Genomic DNA, 19,460 nt, shown 5'->3' with positions numbered 1-19,460 from the left:
AGAGAGAGAGAGAGAGAGAGAGAGAGAGAGATGAGAGATGTAGAGAGAGAGAGAGAAAAGAGAGAGATGAGAGAGAGAGATGAGCAGAGAGAGGAAGCAGAGAGAGAGAGAGAGAGAGATAAGAGAGAGAGAGAGCGACCGACGAGAGAGAAGATGACGAAGGAGAGAGACGAGATGCACGAGAGAGGAGTGCTGACAGGTGGAGCTGGTCCAGACAGGTTTCACCCACTCCTGTGCGGAAGTAAACCCGAAGTCCACTTTGTTAACAAAACCAAAAACCATGATGTCCATCACCAAGGCTACATTCGTTTACTGACATTTTACTCTGTAATTATCGTTTGTATCAGAACTATGACGGGGAGATTGAACCTGGATTTTAAAAGGCCACCTATCAATTCTAATGTCCCCCTCTCGCTCTCGAGTCCAACAGTGAAAAAAAAGTGGTTTCCACACCCTAGATCAAACTCAGTGGTCCCATTTTGGCCTTCTCCTCTTTCACCCTCTCCGACTGCTTCTGCCACTTAGGGGAACCCCCTACTCTACTGCGGCCTGCTGTTTTTCACTATAACGGTTACAATGTAGGAAAAAGGCCTTGGTCCCCGAATGCCACAAGCCTCACGATAGCCGGCAGCGTCAACATGTCCATGTAGCCACAGCTTGCACAAGCCTGCGTGCTTATCTTCTTTTCTGGCAAATGGGGAGTGAAGGTGGGGGGAGGTAAACAACATGCTAAGTTGAAGCTCCAGAATGAGAAAAGCCAGTTTATGTCTCCCTCAGGCTACGGAGGTCTCCTCTCATCAATACTGTAAAGCCTCACTAGTCCTATTGGCAGAATAAAACACAGGGAGGAAGTAGAGCGGACATATTGATCAGAGCGGCCATATTGATCAGAGCGGCCATATTGATCATCAGTAAGTGAGATGAAATATCTGGAACTTGACAGTTGTTATAATTGTTTCCTCTAGTTTTTATTATGGCCGTCAGTTGTTACCAGGGTTACCATCTTTAATAAGATGGATTTGTTCAACGTCAAATAATGACAAAGGCTATAAGTTATACAAATGTGGTAAGCTTGGCAATCAGATGCAATTTCAAATGTTGTGGCTCACTCAGAATACACACGCAGAAATGATCGTGGGAGGTTTGTCAAACGCTGATGCCGCTCTCTTGTGAAATAAGTCAGTTCAGTAATGTGATCAGTTTACATGTGGTGTAGCTAAAACCATTGCATTTACATGGTAATGATTGGAACAGCAGCTACCTACACTCTTCGGCTGTCCCCTTAGGATTACTCTATTCGGCTCCATCTAGAGCCCTTTCTGAAAAAAAAATACTTATGTCATGCAATAAAATGCAAATGAATTACTTAAAAATCATAGAATGTGATTTTCTGGATTTTTGTTTTAGATTCCATCTATCACAGTTGAAGTGTACCTATGATAAAAATTACAGACCTCTACATGCTTTGTAAGTAGGAAAACCTGCAAAATCGGCAGTGTATCAAATACTTGTTCTCCCCACTGCATATACAGAGAGAGATGGGTGAAAAGGGGTGAGAGATCGAGTGTGAAAGAGATTAGGGATAACACTCACCCAAGGCTCTATTTGAGTGACTCTAGTCACTCTATTGACTACAGGGACTCTAGTGACTCAAGTGACTACAGTAACTAGTGACTACAGTTACTCTAGTGACTACACTGATGACACTGACACTACGCGCTTCAGCACTCGGCGATCCCGTTCTGTGGCTGAAGCTGGCCAGAAATATGACGAACTGACTTGTTGGAAAGGTGGCATCCTATGATGGTGCCATGTTGAAAGTCACTGAGCTCTTCAGTAAGGCCATTCTACTGCCAAGTTTTACTATGGCGATTCCATGGATGTGTGCTCAATTTTATAAAACTGTCAGCAGGTGGCTGAAGCAGCCGAATCAACGCATTTGAAGGGGTGTCCACACACTTTGTATATATAGTGTAGACATAGTGTACATATAGTGTAGATGTAGTGTAGATGTAGTGTAGATGTAGTGTAGACATAGTGTACATATAGTGTAGATGTAGTGTAGATATAGTGTAGATATAGTGTAGATATAGTGTAGATATAGTGTAGATGTAGTGTAGATATAGTGTAGATGTAGAGTAGATACAGTGTAGACATAGTGTACATGTAGTGTAGATGTAGTGCAGATATAGTGTAGATATAGTGTAGATAGTGTAAATATAGTGTAGATATAGTGCAGATAGTGTAAATATAGTGTAGATATAGTGCAGATATAGTGTATATATAGTGTAGACATAGTGTAGATATAGTGTAGAAATAGTGTAGATATAGTGTAGATGTAGTGTAGATATAGTGTAGATATAGTGTAGATGTAGAGTAGATACAGTGTAGACATAGTGTACATATAGTGTAGATGTAGTGCAGATATAGTGTAGATATAGTGTAGATAGTGTAAATATAGTGTAGATATAGTGCAGATAGTGTATATACAGTGTAGAAATAGTGTATATATAGTGTAGATATAGTGTAGATAAAGTGTAGATATAGTGTATATAGTGTAGATATAGTGTATATATAGTGTAGACATAGTGTAGATATAGTGTAGATATAGTGTAGATATAGTGTATATATAGTGTAGATATAGTGCAGATATAGTGTGTATATAGTGTAGATATAGTGCAGATATAATGTAGATATAGTGTAGATATAGTGTAGATATAGTGCAGATATAGTGTAGATAGTGTAGATATAGTGTATATAGTGTAGATATAGTGTATACAGTGCCTTGCGAAAGTATTCGGCCCCCTTCAAACATAAAGATATAAAACTGTATTTTTTTGTGAAGAATCAACAACAAGTGGGACACAATCATGAAGTGGAACGACATTTATTGGATATTTCAAATCAAAAACTGAAAAATTGGACGTGCAAAATTATTCAGCCCCTCTACTTTCAGTGCAGCAAACTCTCTCCAGAAGTTCAGTGAGGATCTCTGAATGATCCAATGTTGACCTAAATGACTAATGATGATAATACAATCCACCTGTGTGTAATCAAGTCTCCGTATAAATGCACCTGCACTGTGATAGTCTCAAAGGTCCGTTAAAAGCGCAGAGAGCATCATGAAGAACAAGGAACACACCAGGCAGGTACTGTTGTGAAGAAGTTTAAAGCCGGATTTGGATACCAAAAGATTTCCCAAGCTGTAAACATCCCAAGGAGCACTGTGCAAGCGAAAATATTGAAATGGAAGAAGTATCAGACCACTGCAAATCTACCAAGACCTGGCCGTCCCTCTAAACTTTCAGCTCATACAAGGAGAAGACTGATTAGAGATGCAGCCAAGAGGCCCATGGTCACTCTGGATGAACTGCAGAGATCTACAGCTGAGGTGGGAGACTCTGTCCATAGGACAACAATCAGTCGTATATTGCACAAATCTGGCCTTTATGGAAGAGTGGCAAGAAGAAAGCCATTTCTTAAAGATATCCATAAAAAGTGTCGTTTAAAGTTTGCCACAAGCCACCTGGGAGACACACCAAACATGTGGAAGAAGGTGCTCTGGTCAGATGAAACCAAAATTGAACTTTTTGGCAACAATGCAAAACATTATGTTTGGCGTAAAAGCAACACAGCTCATCACCTTGAACTCACCATCCCCACTGTCAAACATGGTGGTGGCAGCATCATGGTTTGGGCCTGCTTTTCTTCAGCAGGGACAGGGAAGATGGTTAAAATTGATGGGAAGATGGATGGAGCCAAATACAGGACCATTCTGGAAGAAAACCTGATGGAGTCTGCAAAAGAACTGAGACTGGGTCGGAGATTTATCTTCCAACAAGACAATGATCCAAAACATCAAGCAAAATATACAATGGAATGGTTCAAAAATAAACATATCCAGGTGTTAGAATGGCCAAGTCAAAGTCCAGACCTGAATCCAATCGAGAATCTGTGGAAAGAACTGAAAACTGCTGTTCACAAATGCTCTCCATCCAACCACACTGAGCTCGAGCTGTTTTGCAAGGAGGAATGGGAAAAAATGTCAGTCTCTCGATGTGCAAAACTGATAGAGACATACCCCAAGCGACTTACAGCTGTAATCGCAGCAAAAGGTGGCGCTACAAAGTATTAACTTAAGGGGGCTGAATAATTTTGCACGCCCAATTTTTCAGTTTTTGATTTGTTAAAAAAGTTTGAAATATCCAATAAATGTCGTTCCACTTCATGATTGTGTCCCACTTGTTGTTGATTCTTCACAAAAAAATACAGTTTTATATCTTTATGTTTGAAGCCTGAAATGTGGCAAAAGGTCGCAAAGTTCAAGGGGGCCGAATACTTTCGGTATAGTATAGACATAGTGCAGATATAGTGCAGATATAGTGTGTATATATATAGTGTAGGCATACTGTATATATAGTGTAGATATAGTGCAGATATAGTGTATATAGTGCAGATATAGTGTAGAGATAGTGCAGATATAGTGTAGATATAGTATATATATATAGTGTATATATAGTCTAGACATAGTGTAGACATAGTGCAGATATAGTGTAGATATAGTGTATATATATAGTGTATATATAGTCTAGACATAGTGTAGACATAGTGCAGATATAGTATATATATATATAGTGTATATATAGTCTAGACATAGTGTAGACATAGTGCAGATATAGTGTAGATATAGTGTATATATCGTGTAGACATGGTGTATATATAGTGTAGATATAGTGCAGATATAGTATATATATATATATAGTGTATATATAGTGTAGATATAGTATATATATATATAGTGTAGATATAGTATATATATATAGTGTAGATATAGTGTATATATAGTGTATATATAGTGTAGATATAGTGTAGACATAGTGTAGACATAGTGCAGATATAGTGTAGATATAGTGTGTATATAGTGTGTAGACATGGTGTATATATAGTGTACATATAGTGCAGATATAGTGTGTATATAGTGTATATATAGTGCAGATATAATGTAGATGTAGTGTAGATAAAGTGTAGATAAAGTGTAGATATAGTGTATATATAGTGTAGATATAGTGTATATATAGTGTAGATATAGTGTAGATATAGTGTAGATATCGTGCAGATATAGTGCAGATATAGTGCAGATATAGTGCAGATATAGTGCAGATATAGCGCATATATAGTGTAGACATAGTGTATATATAGTGCAGATATAGTGTAGATATAGTGTAGATAGTGTAGATATCGTGTAGATATCGTGCAGATATAGTGCAGATATAGTGTAGATATATATATACATATAGGGTTCCTTACATATCAACAGTACAATCATATCTGCAATACAGACAGACAAATAAATGGTATATTATACAATTGAAAAACCTTCATTAGTTCAGTGCTGGTAAGGGGCCGTGGAGACAAGGACGTGACAAAATATGCTTCTCTCCAGCATTTGACTAAAATACCTTCCCACAATAAAACCCGGTCACAATGGAAACAGGATAATTCTGCCTCCCTAACCTTTCTCTTCCTGTACACTCATCTCCGGGCGTTGATACCGTTCACACGCTATAATGACAACCCACTGTACCGCGTGACAGTGGACGGAATCCATATCTGTATCTCCGTGGCCTTGTTGCGTGGAGATAAGTGGATGACACGACAAGCTGCCTTTTTAATGAAGCGTATCTGCTTTCCAAGGGTGCTTTTGTAAGAGGCTTGTAAAATGGCATTGTCCTCTGTCTCCTAGAGTGGACTGGTAAGAGACCAATTGATTTGGATGGTGCAAGATTATGGCAGATTAGTGGTTTGGATTAGTTGATGTGTGGCTGGGGAGATGCTCTCGGAGCTGATCTTTACGGTGTAAGATGTATTGACTGTCTGCAACTGTGAAAGTGGCCCAGGTAAACAGTGACATTAAAGATCATTTAGATGACTCAGGGGGCATTGATCAGCAGAGCTGACGAACCGTATGGAGGAATGAGGAATCTGCTACAAGTAAAGCAAAGGGGAATAGAAGGAAGTCAATTACCGCGGAGGAAACCGGATCGTAATTACATTAGAGCCACCCTGCAGGACGAGGGACGGGGCTTGTTGGGTGGAAGGACTCTTTGATTGGGAGTGCAGATGACAGAAGTAGTGTTAAATCAAGCTAAAAAAAACTGTCATATGTCTGCTTGAACAACTGGCTCACATGCTGATAGGGGCGTATGAGAGGGAGATGTAACGAGGTGGCAGAGGAAGGGCTGGTGGAAAGGTGAGAGACTCTAGAAATGCAATGAGAGGGAGATCGCTGTGTGATCGACTCAGAGCCTGCTGATTAGAGTGAGATTGCTGTGTGATCGACTCAGAGCCTGCTGACTAGAGTGAGATCGCTGTGCGATCGACTCAGAGCCTGCTGACTAGAGTGAGATCGCTGTGTGATCGACTCAGAGCCTGCTGACTAGAGTGAGCTCGCTGTGTGATCGACTCAGAGCCTGCTGACTAGAGTGAGCTCGCTGTGTGATCGACTCAGAGCCTGCTGACTAGAGTGAGATCACTGTGTGATCGACTGAGAGCCTGCTGACTAGAGTGAGATCGCTGTGTGATCGACTCAGAGCCTGCTAATGAGAGTGAGATCGCTGTGTGATCGACTGAGAGCCTGCTGACTAGAGTGAGATCGCTGTGTGATCGACTCAGAGCCTGCTAATGAGAGTGAGATCGCTGTGCGATCGACTCAGAGCCTGCTAATGAGAGTGAGATCGCTGTGTGATTGACTCAGAGCCTGCTGACTAGAGTGAGATCGCTGTGTGATCGACTCAGAGCATGCTAATGTGAGTGAGATCGCTGTGCGATCGACTCAGAGCCTGCTAATGAGAGTGAGATCGCTGTGTGATCGACTCAGAGCCTGCTAATGGGAGTGAGATCGCTGTGCGATCGACTCAGAGGCTGCTAATGAGAGTGAGATCGCTGTGTGATCGACTCAGAGCCTGCTGACTAGAGTGAGATCGCTGTGCGATCGACTCAGAGCCTGCTAATGAGAGTGAGATCGCTGTGTGATCAACTCAGAGCCTGCTAATGAGAGTGAGATCGCTGTGTGATCGACTCAGAGCCTGCTGACTAGAGTGAGATCGCTGTGTGAGCGACTCAGAGCCTGCTAATGTGAGTGAGCTCGCTGTGCGATCGACTCAGAGCCTGCTGACTAGAGTGAGATCGCTGTGTGATCGACTCAGAGCCTGCTAATGTGATTTTAGCCTGGCCAGACAAGAGGGTCAGTGCTCAGAGGAAAGGACAGAAGGGAGGTGGAGAACGAGAAAGAAGCCTCGGTTCACTTGTCTCTAACAGAATAAGCCATTCAAAGTGCCACAGATTGACAGGAGGATCAATGCCCTCCAAACATATATAGTGTGGTTCTATAGTCACTCAAGGCAGTTTTGCTAGAGCTGTAAGTTCTGTCTCACGACTCCAATGAATTCAGTCACATCAAGCGAAGTTCAGTGGCTGTTCTGCTTGCATTCGCAAGTCCGTATTAGCCGAGGAGATGACAGAGACAGGAAAGGATGGAACATGGTGAGCAGGTTTCAGAAGCAGTTCTGTCGTTGATAATGCTTCACTTTGGATATTTAGCAAGATTCAGACTATTGTTTGTTGTTCCTGTTTCCAGCGTGTTTCACTGTGATAATGAATCTGCGTCTGTCACACGTAAAATGGACAGAGACCAAAAGTACGGTACATGCAGATGTGATATGTGATATCTAAAGGCCAATTTTGTTGACTCATGAGAAAATGCTAATCTTTTAACATTTAGATGAAAACATCTCCCGATGCGTGTCAATTTAAATCAATCAATAAAAATTCAATAGTAGGCTAGGAAATATATCAGCATTTTTATTTCCTCCGTACGTACGAGGAGCACGTCTATATCACTGCTGGGGTGGACGGTGCTCTTTTTTTGGGGGGTTTGGGGGGGGGGCACGGCACAACCCAAGGGGGGGGGCACGGCACAACCCAAGGGGGGGGGGGGCACGGCACAACCCAAGGGGGGGGGGGGGCACGGCACAACCCAAGGGGGGAGGGAGGGCACGGCACAACCCAAGGGGGGAGGGGGGGCACGGCACAACCCAAGGGGGGTGGGGGGGCACGGCACAACCCAAGGGGGGAGGGGGGGCACGGCACAACCCAAGGGGGGGGGGGGGGGGGGGCACGGCACAACCCAAGGGGGGGGGGGCACGGCACAACCCAAGGGGGGAGGGGGGCACGGCACAACCCAAGGGGGGTGGGGGGGGGGGCACGGCACAACCCAAGGGGGGGGTCCTTCAGTATATCCTGTATGCCTCATTCCAGATCCACTCTCCTGCAGTGAAGAGCGTGAGCCAGCCTCCTTCTTCACACACCGGGATTATGGGAAAGTAAGCCTACATTTTGTTTTGATAAGGAACTGGCATTGTGTGTGTGTGTGTGTGTGTGTGTGTGTGTGTGTGTGTGTGTGTGTGTGTGTGTGTGTGTGGCATGGACTCCTGGACCAGCTATTGACCACTGGAACACACACTTAGGATGTCAATGACGGCTGGGCTGTCTGAGCCTTAATGTACTACAGTATCCCTGACAGAATACATGAGTGCAGACAGTCGTCCATATTACCAACAAAAAAAGCAAGAGAGTGGATGGGATTTTGTTTTATTTGTAGGCTGGTGTTTCTGTCCACTGTGCTTTTGGCAGGAGTTTGTACGCTATTTACACGTTAATCTCTCTTACTTAGCTCTAATTGCAGTAACATAGCAACAGTGAATGTGACTCAGTTTAAATCAAGTGTGAACCTCCATGAGATCTAAGACAGCACACTAAAGGGGAAAAGGGGCCCTCTAGTTCGACTAATCCACTTCAACTGTGGCATTATGTGTGTGTGTGTGTGTGTGTGTGTGTGTGTGTGTGTGTGTGTCAGTGAGTGAGTGAGTGTGTGTGTGTGTGCATGCGTGTGAAGGTGCTTGTGTACATGCCGGTGTGTATTTGTCTCTAGTTGCCGGTACACTGTTGCGTAACAGAGATTTGAGAACTGATAACAGAAAGCCAATGAAGCAGCCTGGACTCAGATAAACACTCATCAATAACAGATGACCCTCACATCTCCTGGGCACTGCAGGAGGTTGTCTAATGACAAACCCTCCGTCTGCGGCCCACAGCCCCCAGACAAAGAGCTGCGGAAGCACTGATCTTTCTCTCTCTTCCCCACCCTATCCTCCACTCTCCCCGCTGCCCTCCTCTCTCCCCTCCCAGACCAGTCATTTAGGGACTTTGCAGCTATTTAATGTTTAATGTCTACTTAAGCCAAAATAATGCAAATTTCTATTGCCTGCTACCAATTTTTCCTTTTCACTCTCTCTCTAAAATTACAAATCTCATCTCCCAGAGGCCCTATTTATCCTTCCTGTTGCAGCTGGGGACCATTATATACAGGAAGTCAGGGGGTGGGGCCTTATTTTTGGGAGTGCACTCATGAAGCCGGTGGCGGATCCATCCTTTAAGGTTGGTCCTGGGGCAGGTGCTAGACGGTATGCGCCGGCCACGGCCCCGTTGTGGGGTCCCCCCCCCAGCCCAAGGCAAAGGCTCAGCCCTGAGTCCCCTGCCACCACCAGGCCTGTGAAGACTAGCCAGAAAAAAAGACAAAGAGAGAAAAATAATAAAGAAGACTTCCTGCCTCTGCTCAACGTATTGGGGTGAGTGGAGCCCAATCGAAGATGACCAGTTCCACTTGTACATCTTTTGCATCTCATTTGAGAGTTACAAAGCCTTGAAGATAACTATCACGCTTTTGTTTTAATCAGTCGGAACACAAAGCACTGCATTTATTTGTCTCAGTTTGTCAGCAGGTTGGAATGGAGTATTCAGATGACACCTTACCTCGTTTATCCTCTTCCATCCCAACCGCATCAAATGACAAACTACCTGGACACTACTGGCATGTTTTCATGAAGTTACATCAGCCAAACTACCTGGACAACACTGGAAACCGAAGGGGATACCTAGTCAGATGCACAAGCAACATGTTGTCTTCCTGCATTTAACCCAAACACCTTGAATCAGAGAGGTGCCTTTATCGATGCCATCGGCGCCAAGGGAGACGTTGTTATTGGCGGATAACTGCCTTGCTCAAGGACCTTTCGGTTACTGGGCCCAACACTCTTAACCACTAGGGTACCTTCCACCCATATGATTTCAGGAAGTTAAAGTAGCAAAACTACCTGGACACCACTGGTATGATTTCAGGAAGTTAAAGTAGCCAAACTACCTGGACAGCACTGGTATGATTTCAGGAGGTTACAGTAGCCAAACTACCTGGACACCACTGGTATGATTTCAGGAAGTTAAAGTAGCCAAACTACCTGGACAGCACTGGTATGATTTCAGGAGGTTACAGTAGCCAAACTACCTGGACAGCACTGGTATGATGTCAGGAAGTTACAGCAGCACGGATGTTTAATGCACCATCTTAACAAGGAGAGACCAGCGGTGGTAGGTAGATCAATTGACCCCGCTGCCCCATTCCCCTGCATGCTAACGCCATGGATAAATGATCTCAATTGCCAACCTTTTGATTAGAGCAGCAGGTCCACTCAAGACCAAATCAAGTCCCACCGGGACACCGTGACAATCAATTACCGATGCTGCATAAACTACGCAGGGGAGAGGGAGGGTAAGAAGGGTGCAGGGGGAATAAAGGAAGGTGCATTGTGGGTTGGCAGTCTGATGAACAGCTTCTCAGGTGAGGTAAATGAGGTGGTATTTATCGACAGGGGGGGTGCTTCTTCTTCTTTTTGTTCTTGAAACATCCCCTTTGCTTTTCAATTATTCAACGGGTTCTTCTTCTTCTTCTTCCTGCCTGACGGGGAGGTAGAGAATGTTTACCACCTCAAGTTTAAAAACCTCCTCTCCCATGGAGACGGCATAGAGGAAGGTTATGCACACCACTGGATCATTGTGTGTGTGTGTGTGTGTGTGTGTGTGTGTGTGTGTGTGTGTGGGGTGAATGTAGGAACATTTGCAGACCTTACAGGAGGCAGGTGCTGATACTAAAACAATGTCTGTCTGGCTGCCTGTCCGGCTGGCTGTCTGTCCGGCTGGCTGTCTGTCCGGCTGTCTGGCTGGCTGGCTGTCCGGCTCGCTAGTTGCCTGTGTGGATATTTTAGTGGTTAGCTAGAGATGAATAGCTCTCTCGCTGGGTTCAGAGCAACAATGGCAAAACCTTATACAAATATATATATATATATATATACCGCAGTGGGTTCAGAGCAACAATGTGCTCAACATAGGTATCTGGTGTGTGTATGTGTGTGTATGTGTGTGTGTGTGTGTGTGTGTGTGTGTGTGTGTGTGTGTGTGTGTGTGTGTGTGTGTGTGTGTGTGTGTGTGTGTGTGTGTGTGTGTGTGTGTGTGTGTGTGTGTGTGCTAGTGCTTTCACATGGCTGTATATGTGTGTTTGTGAATGTGTGCTTGCAACATAAAGCCTTTGTATGGATAATGTGAAACAACTTCTGCTTCTAGTCATGTGTGAACCTGTTTGCTCAGGCATTTATACAGCCATAGAGTATGTGTGAATGTCCTTTTCTCCTGAGAGAGGTGGAGGGAGATCATGATGATCACTCTCTGATTCACCTTCACTAACCATAGTAGATGCTCAGGGTTACCTTCACTAACCATAGTACCTTTCCTTATATTAGCAGGCAGCTCTCTCTCTCTCTCCAATGGGTACACATACATCCATCAGTTACTGAAGATGCATTTCCCATTGATGAGGGATGCTTCAGGACGCCATTCCTTTGTTCCCTTCATGATGGTAGACAATTGGTTTTAGTACAAATGTATACGTTGATTGATTTCATGATTGGTTCTGTTTCTTATGTTGATCATCTGACATATGTCGTAATTACATTGAACTTGTACTTTTTTTTTTTTTTTTCGATATCTATTTCCTGTATATTTGAAAAGGTAATACATCATTTGTGGAACTCTCCTCCTGTTCACTCACCATCTGCATTTCCCTCGAGCTATAAAAAAAGCATTTTCTGAAAGCCAATTTGGGGAGCTGGTAAAATTGACTTCAGATGGTGTGCATTTGCTTCCCTTTGCCCTTTGGTCAGAGGTTCTACCTGGCTCCAGCTGCCAGATGGTCAGAGGTTCTACCTGGCTCCAGCTGCCAGATGGTCAGAGGTTCTACCTGGCTCCTTCTGCCAGATGGTCAGAGGTTCTACCTGGCTCCTTCTACCAGATGGTCAGAGGTTCTACCTGGCTCCAGCTGCCAGATGGTCAGAGGTTCTACCTGGCTCCATATGCCAGATGGTCAGAGGTTCTACCTGGCTCCATATGCCAGATGGTCAGAGGTTCTACCTGGCTCCATCTGCCAGATGGTCAGAGGTTCTACCTGGCTCCAGATGGTCAGAGGTTCTGCCTGGCTCCATCTGCCAGATGGTCAGAGGTTCTACCTGGCTCCATCTGCCAGATGGTCAGAGGTTCTACCTGGCTCCATCTGCCAGATGGTCAGAGGTTCTACCTGGCTCCTTCTGACAGATGGTCAGAGGTTCTGCCTGGCTCCTTCTGCCAGATGGTCAGAGGTTCTACCTGGCCCCATCTGCCAGATGGTCAGAGGTTCTACCTGGCTCCTTCTGACAGATGGTCAGAGGTTCTGCCTGGCTCCTTCTGCCAGATGGTCAGAGGTTCTACCTGGCTCCAGCTTCCTTTCCAGTTCATCATCACAGAGGAACTGAAGAAGAAGGTAATGGACTGTCATCATACCGATCCCGTTGGAATCAACCAGACAACGCCCACCTACCTGTAGCAGACTAGCAGTGTGAACAACCCAGTAAAATAGAGAGATTGGATCGTCCAGGTTGAAGCGGGTTAATTTTCTTCACTGAATAACATCTGCTAAATGTGTGTGTGTGTGACCAATAACATCTGCTAAATGTGTGTGTGTGACCAATAACATCTGCTAAATGTGTGCGTGTGTGACCAATAACATCTCCTAAATGTGTGTGTGTGACCAATAACATCTCCTAAATGTGTGTGTGTGACCAATAACAACTGCTATATGTGTGTGTGTGACCAATAACATCTGCTAAATGTGTGTGTGTGTGACCAATAACATCTGCTAAATGTGTGTGTGTGACCAATAACATCTGCTAAATGTGTGTGTGTGTGACCAATAACATCTGCTAAATGTGTGTGTGTGTGTGTGACCAATAACATCTGCTAAATGTGTGCGTGTGTGACCAATAACATCTGCTAAATGTGTGTGTGTGTGACCAATAACATCTGCTAAATGTGTGTGTGTGTGACCAATAACATCTGATTTGATTTGACAGGAGGTTGGGGAGGATTTTGCCTCGTAGTAACGGCTGGAGCTCAATACGTGGAATGGTATCAAATACATCAAACACACGGGTTACATCCATTCTAGGAGACACCGTCAAATGAGCAGTAATATCAGAGTGATCAAGGTTCATTACCCATCCACCTCCTTTGGAGTCCTGAGAGCGACAGGCTGCCCGTGTCATAATGAAGACCTGCTTAACCAATCAGTCAATTAGATTCCCTCTGACGAGGCCTCCAGGGCCCTTTAGACATCACCAACTGTGTAATCTCATTAACCCAGCAGCACCTGGGACAACGCAGGACAGATATTTTGATATTTTTGATGAGTCTCAACAGACATTCAATGATGAGTCTGGTCCACAATCTGTCATGTACAGTATCACTGCTATGTTCTTGTCATCTACAGTGTCACTGCTATGGACTCATGTACAGGATCACTGCTATGGACTCATGTACAGGATCACTGCTATGGACTCAGGTAGAGGATCACTGCTATGGACTCAGGTAGAGGATCACTGCTATGGACTCAGGTACAGGATCACTGCTATGGACTCAGGTACAGGATCACTGCTATGGACTCAGGTACAGGATCACTGCTATGGACTCAGGTACAGGATCACTGCTATGGACTCAGGTACAGGATCACTGCTATGGACTCAGGTACAGGATCACTGCTATGGACTCATGTACAGGATCACTGCTATGGACTCATGTACAGGATCACTGCTATGGACTCAGGTAGAGGATCACTGCTATGGACTCATGTACAGGATCACTGCTATGGACTCAGGTAGAGGATCACTGCTATGGACTCAGGTACAAGATCACTGCTATGGACTCAGGTACAGGATCACTGCTATGGACTCAGGTACAGGATCACTGCTATGGACTCAGGTACAGGATCACTGCTATGGACTCAGGTACAGGATCACTCCTATGGACTCAGGTACAGGATCACTCCTATGGACTCAGGTACAGGATCACTGCTATGGACTCAGGTACAGGATCACTGCTATGGACTCAGGTACAGGATCACTGCTATGGACTCAGGTACAGGATCACTGCTATGGACTCAGGTACAGGATCACTGCTATGGACTCAGGTACAGGATCACTGCTATGGACTCATGTACAGGATCACTGCTATGGACTCATGTACAGGATCACTGCTATGGACTCATGTACAGGATCACTGCTATGGACTCATGTACAGGATCACTGCTATGGACTCAGGTACAGGATCACTGCTATGGACTCAGGTACAGGATCACTGCTATGGACTCAGGTACATGATCACTGCTATGGACTCATGTACAGGATCACTGCTATGGACTCATGTACAGGATCACTGCTATGGACTCATGTACAGGATCACTGCTATGGACTCATGTACAGGATCACTGCTATGGACTCAGGTACAGGATCACTGCTATGGACTCAGGTACAGGATCACTGCTATGGACTCAGGTACAGGATCACTGCTATGGACTCAGGTACAGGATCACTGCTATGGACTCAGGTACAGGATCACTGCTATGGACTCAGGTACAGGATCACTGCTATGGGTTCAGGTACAGGATCACTGCTATGGGTTCAGGTACAGGATCACTGCTATGGACTCAGGTACAGGATCACTGCTATGGACTCAGGTAGAGGATCACTGCTATGGACTCAGGTAGAGGATCACTGCTATGGACTCAGGTACAGGATCACTGCTATGGACTCAGGTACAGGATCACTGCTATGGACTCAGGTACAGGATCACTGCTATGGACTCAGGTACAGGATCACTGCTATGGACTCAGGTACAGGATCACTGCTATGGACTCAGGTACAGGATCACTGCTATGGACTCAGGTACAGGATCACTGCTATGGACTCAGGTACAGGATCACTGCTATGGACTCAGGTACAGGATCACTGCTATGGACTCAGGTACAGGATCACTGCTATGGACTCAGGTACAGGATCACTGCTATGGACTCATGTACAGGATCACTGCTATGGACTCAGGTACAGGATCACTGCTATGGACTCAGGTACAGGATCACTGCTATGGACTCAGGTACAGGATCACTGCTATGGACTCAGGTACAGGATCACTGCTATGGACTCAGGTACAGGATCACTGCTATGGGTTCAGGTACAGGATCACTGCTATGGACTCAGGTACAGGATCACTGCTATGGACTCAGGTACAGGATCACTGCTATGGACTCAGGTACAGGATCACTGCTATGGACTCAGGTACAGGATCACTGCTATGGGCTTCAGGTACAGGATCACTGCTATGGACTCAGGTACAGGATCACTGCTATGGGTTCAGGTACAGGATCACTGCTATGGACTCAGGTACAGGATCACTGCTATGGACTCAGGTACAGGATCACTGCTATGGACTCAGGTACAGGATCACTGCTATGGACTCAGGTACAGGATCACTGCTATGGACTCAGGTACAGGATCACTGCTATGGGTTCAGGTACAGGATCACTGCTATGGGTTCAGGTACAGGATCACTGCTATGGACTCAGGTACAGGATCACTGCTATGGACTCAGGTACAGGATCACTGCTATGGACTCAGGTACAGGATCACTGCTATGGACTCAGGTACAGGATCACTGCTATGGACTCAGGTACAGGATCACTGCTATGGACTCAGGTACAGGATCACTGCTATGGACTCAGGTACAGGATCACTGCTATGGACTCAGGTACAGGATCACTGCTATGGACTCAGGTACAGGATCACTGCTATGGACTCAGGTACAGGATCACTGCTATGGACTCAGGTACAGGATCACTGCTATGGACTCAGGTTCAGGATCACTGCTATGGACTCAGGTAGAGGATCACTGCTATGGACTCAGGTACAGGATCACTGCTATGGACTCAGGTACAGGATCACTGCTATGGACTCAGGTAGAGGATCACTGCTATGGACTCAGGTACAGGATCACTGCTATGGACTCAGGTACAGGATCACTGCTATGGACTCAGGTAGAGGATCACTGCTATGGACTCAGGTACAGGATCACTGCTATGGACTCAGGTACAGGATCACTGCTATGGACTCAGGTACAGGATCACTGCTATGGACTCAGGTACAGGATCACTGCTATGGACTCATGTACAGGATCACTGCTATGGACTCAGGTACAGGATCACTGCTATGGACTCAGGTACAGGATCACTGCTATGGACTCAGGTACAGGATCACTGCTATGGACTCAGGTACAGGATCACTGCTATGGACTCAGGTACAGGATCACTGCTATGGACTCAGGTACAGGATCACTGCTATGGACTCAGGTACAGGATCACTGCTATGGACTCAGGTACAGGATCACTGCTATGGACTCAGGTACAGGATCACTGCTATGGGTTGACATCTGACCTCAAATTACAGCATTCACTTCAGAATGTAACAATGCTTTGCCTCTATCCTTGTGATGTTAGTCTTTATAATCTAAAAAGGCTAAACAGATCCAAGATCAGCACTCCTACTCTGAGATGCTTTGGGAATATGTTCCCTGGGATCATCCCGTCAAAGCCTGTTAACACCTCCATCCCAATTCATCAGACCCCAGCAGTGATAACGGAGCTAGCAGGTCACTGGTCTGGATGTTCTCTAAGTAGAACAAGATGATGGGACACAGGCTCTCTCGCTCTCGTTACCTCGCTATCTCTCTCTCTCTTGTTCTCTTTTGTAATCTCCATCTCTCTTGTTCTCTCCTTTGTTCTCTCTCTCTCGCTCTAGTTCTCTTGCTCTCTCGTTCGCTCCCTCTCTCTCTCGTTCTCTCTCTCTCGCTCTCGTTCTCTCGTACTCTCCATCTCTCCCGCTTTCTTTCTCTCACTCTCGTTCTCTCTCATACTCTCCATCTCCACCTCTCTCGCTCTCTCGTTCTCTCCCTCTCTCTCGATCTAGTTCTCTTGCTCTCTCTTGTTCTCTCCCTCTCTCTCTCGTTCTCTCTCTCTCTCCCTCTCGTTTTCTTTCTCTCGTTCTCGTTCTCTCTCTCTCTCTCTCTCTCATTCTCTCACTTTCGTACTCTCCATTTCTCTCTCTCTCTCTCTCTCTCTCTCTCTCTCTCTCTCTCTCTCTCTCTCTCTCTCTCACTCTCTCACTCTCACCCATCCTTTTGTTTGCCAGCCTGCGAACCTCATCCAGAATGTGAATCTCATTCTAACCTGTGTTATCAATGGTCACTGGTATCCTCCGTATGCCCCGGGGTCCAGAGGTCATTATCCCGCCTGCGGAAGCTCGTGTCTGGCCACTGAGCAGAGGGAGGCCAGGCCAGCCTCCGACAGGACGCTGCCATTAAAATGGGCCTTCATTCATTATGGATGTGTTGTCTGGCCGACTTCATAGGGCTCTAATTCTAGTCTGTCTTTGAAGAGAGAGAAGAGAGAGAGAAGGTGGACAAGACAGAGAGGAGGTGAGAGGTCTAATGAACAAGAGCCATCCACCCTCTGTACCCTCCTTTGTTCTCTCTCTCTCTCTCTTTCTCTGTTTCTCTCTCTCTTTCTCTGTTTCTCTCTCTTTCTCTGTTTCTCTCTCTCTCTCTCTCTCTCTCTGTTTCTAACTTTCTCGCTCTCTCTGTTTCTCTCTCTCTGTTTCTCTCTCTCTCTCTCTGTCTCTGTTTCTCTCTCTGTTTCTCTCTCTCTCTCTGTCTCTGTTTCTCTCTCTGTTTCTCTCTCTCTCTCTGTCTCTGTTTCTCTCTCTGTTTCTCTCTCTCTCTCTGTCTCTGTTTCTCTCTCTGTTTCTCTCTATCTCTCTCTCTCCCTCTCTCTCTCTGTTTCTCTCTCTCTCATCCCCCTCTCTCTCTCTATCATGATAACAAGGTAAACTAAAATGATTATTGTTCTTCTAAAATGATACTGATATGATAGAAAAGAGAGTAGCACAGGTTTCTTCGCTCTAGAGCTGTGTAGTGGAGGGACACACATAAGGAGAGAGACGTACATAAGGAGAGAGACGTACATAAGGAGAGAGACGTACATAAGGAGAGAGACGTACATAAGGAGAGAGACGTACATAAGGAGAGAGACGTACATAAGATGAATGATTGAAACCACTGGAATTCTTGAGGCTTTGGGGAGAAATTCTTCAATCTTTGTTTATTTCTCATAAAAAAACATGATCTCCCCCCTGTAACTCATTTCCACTGGTGTGTGTGTGTGTGTGTGTGTGTGTGTGTGTGTGTGTGTGTGTGTGTGTACGTCAGCATGCATGTGTGTGTGTGTGTGTGTGTGTTTGTTTGTTTGTGTTCCTGTTGTTACTGTATTCAATCTCAATCCAACATAGTGTTGTATCCTCCTAATTGACTTCAGTTCTAACTGTGCTACGTTGCTCTTAAACAAACAGATGATGTCCACCATCCACCATTAGGGATCCTGAAGAAGAAAACAAAGCAACTTGTTTTGTGGTAATACATTGTTAGCATAACGTTTACTGTTTAATCAGCACAGTGAAGATGAAAAAAGACAGAAAGGGAAGTATGATTTGTAGACACGCGGAGATGGACAGAGACAGTAACGACGCAAGCACACACACACACACACACGCACACACACACGCACACACACGCACACACACACACACGCAGGAACATGCACACACACACACGTATACTGTGCATACAAAAACACACACACAAACAGTAGACTTTTGTAACACAGACGACCGTAATCATCTTGATTTCTCACAGTGGGAACAGATGGAGTCTATCAGCTAGGTAAATGATTATCCCTTTGTATATTTTAGCCAACAGATAAATAATGTCTCAATAAATTAAATTCAAGGGGCTTTATTGGTATGGGAAACATGTGTTAACATTGCCAAAGCAAGTTAAGTATATAATAGACAAAAGTGAAATAAACAATAAAAATGAACAGTAAACATTACACTCACAGAAGTTCCAAAAGAATAAAGACATTTCAAGTGTCATTATGTATATATACAGTACAGCGTAGTAACGATGTGAAAATAGTGAAAGTACAAAGTACAAAAGGGAAAAATAAATAAACATAAATGTGGGTTGTATGGGGTTTGTTCTTCACTGGTTGACCTTTTCTTGTGACAGGACACACATCTTGCTGCTGTGATGGCACACTGTGGTAT

Source organism: Oncorhynchus kisutch, linkage group LG2 (genome assembly GCF_002021735.2).
Source record: "Oncorhynchus kisutch isolate 150728-3 linkage group LG2, Okis_V2, whole genome shotgun sequence".
Classification (NCBI taxonomy): Eukaryota; Metazoa; Chordata; class Actinopteri; order Salmoniformes; family Salmonidae; genus Oncorhynchus; species Oncorhynchus kisutch.
The sequence above is the reverse complement of the archived record's forward strand: the minus strand, read 5'-3'. Positions refer to the sequence as shown.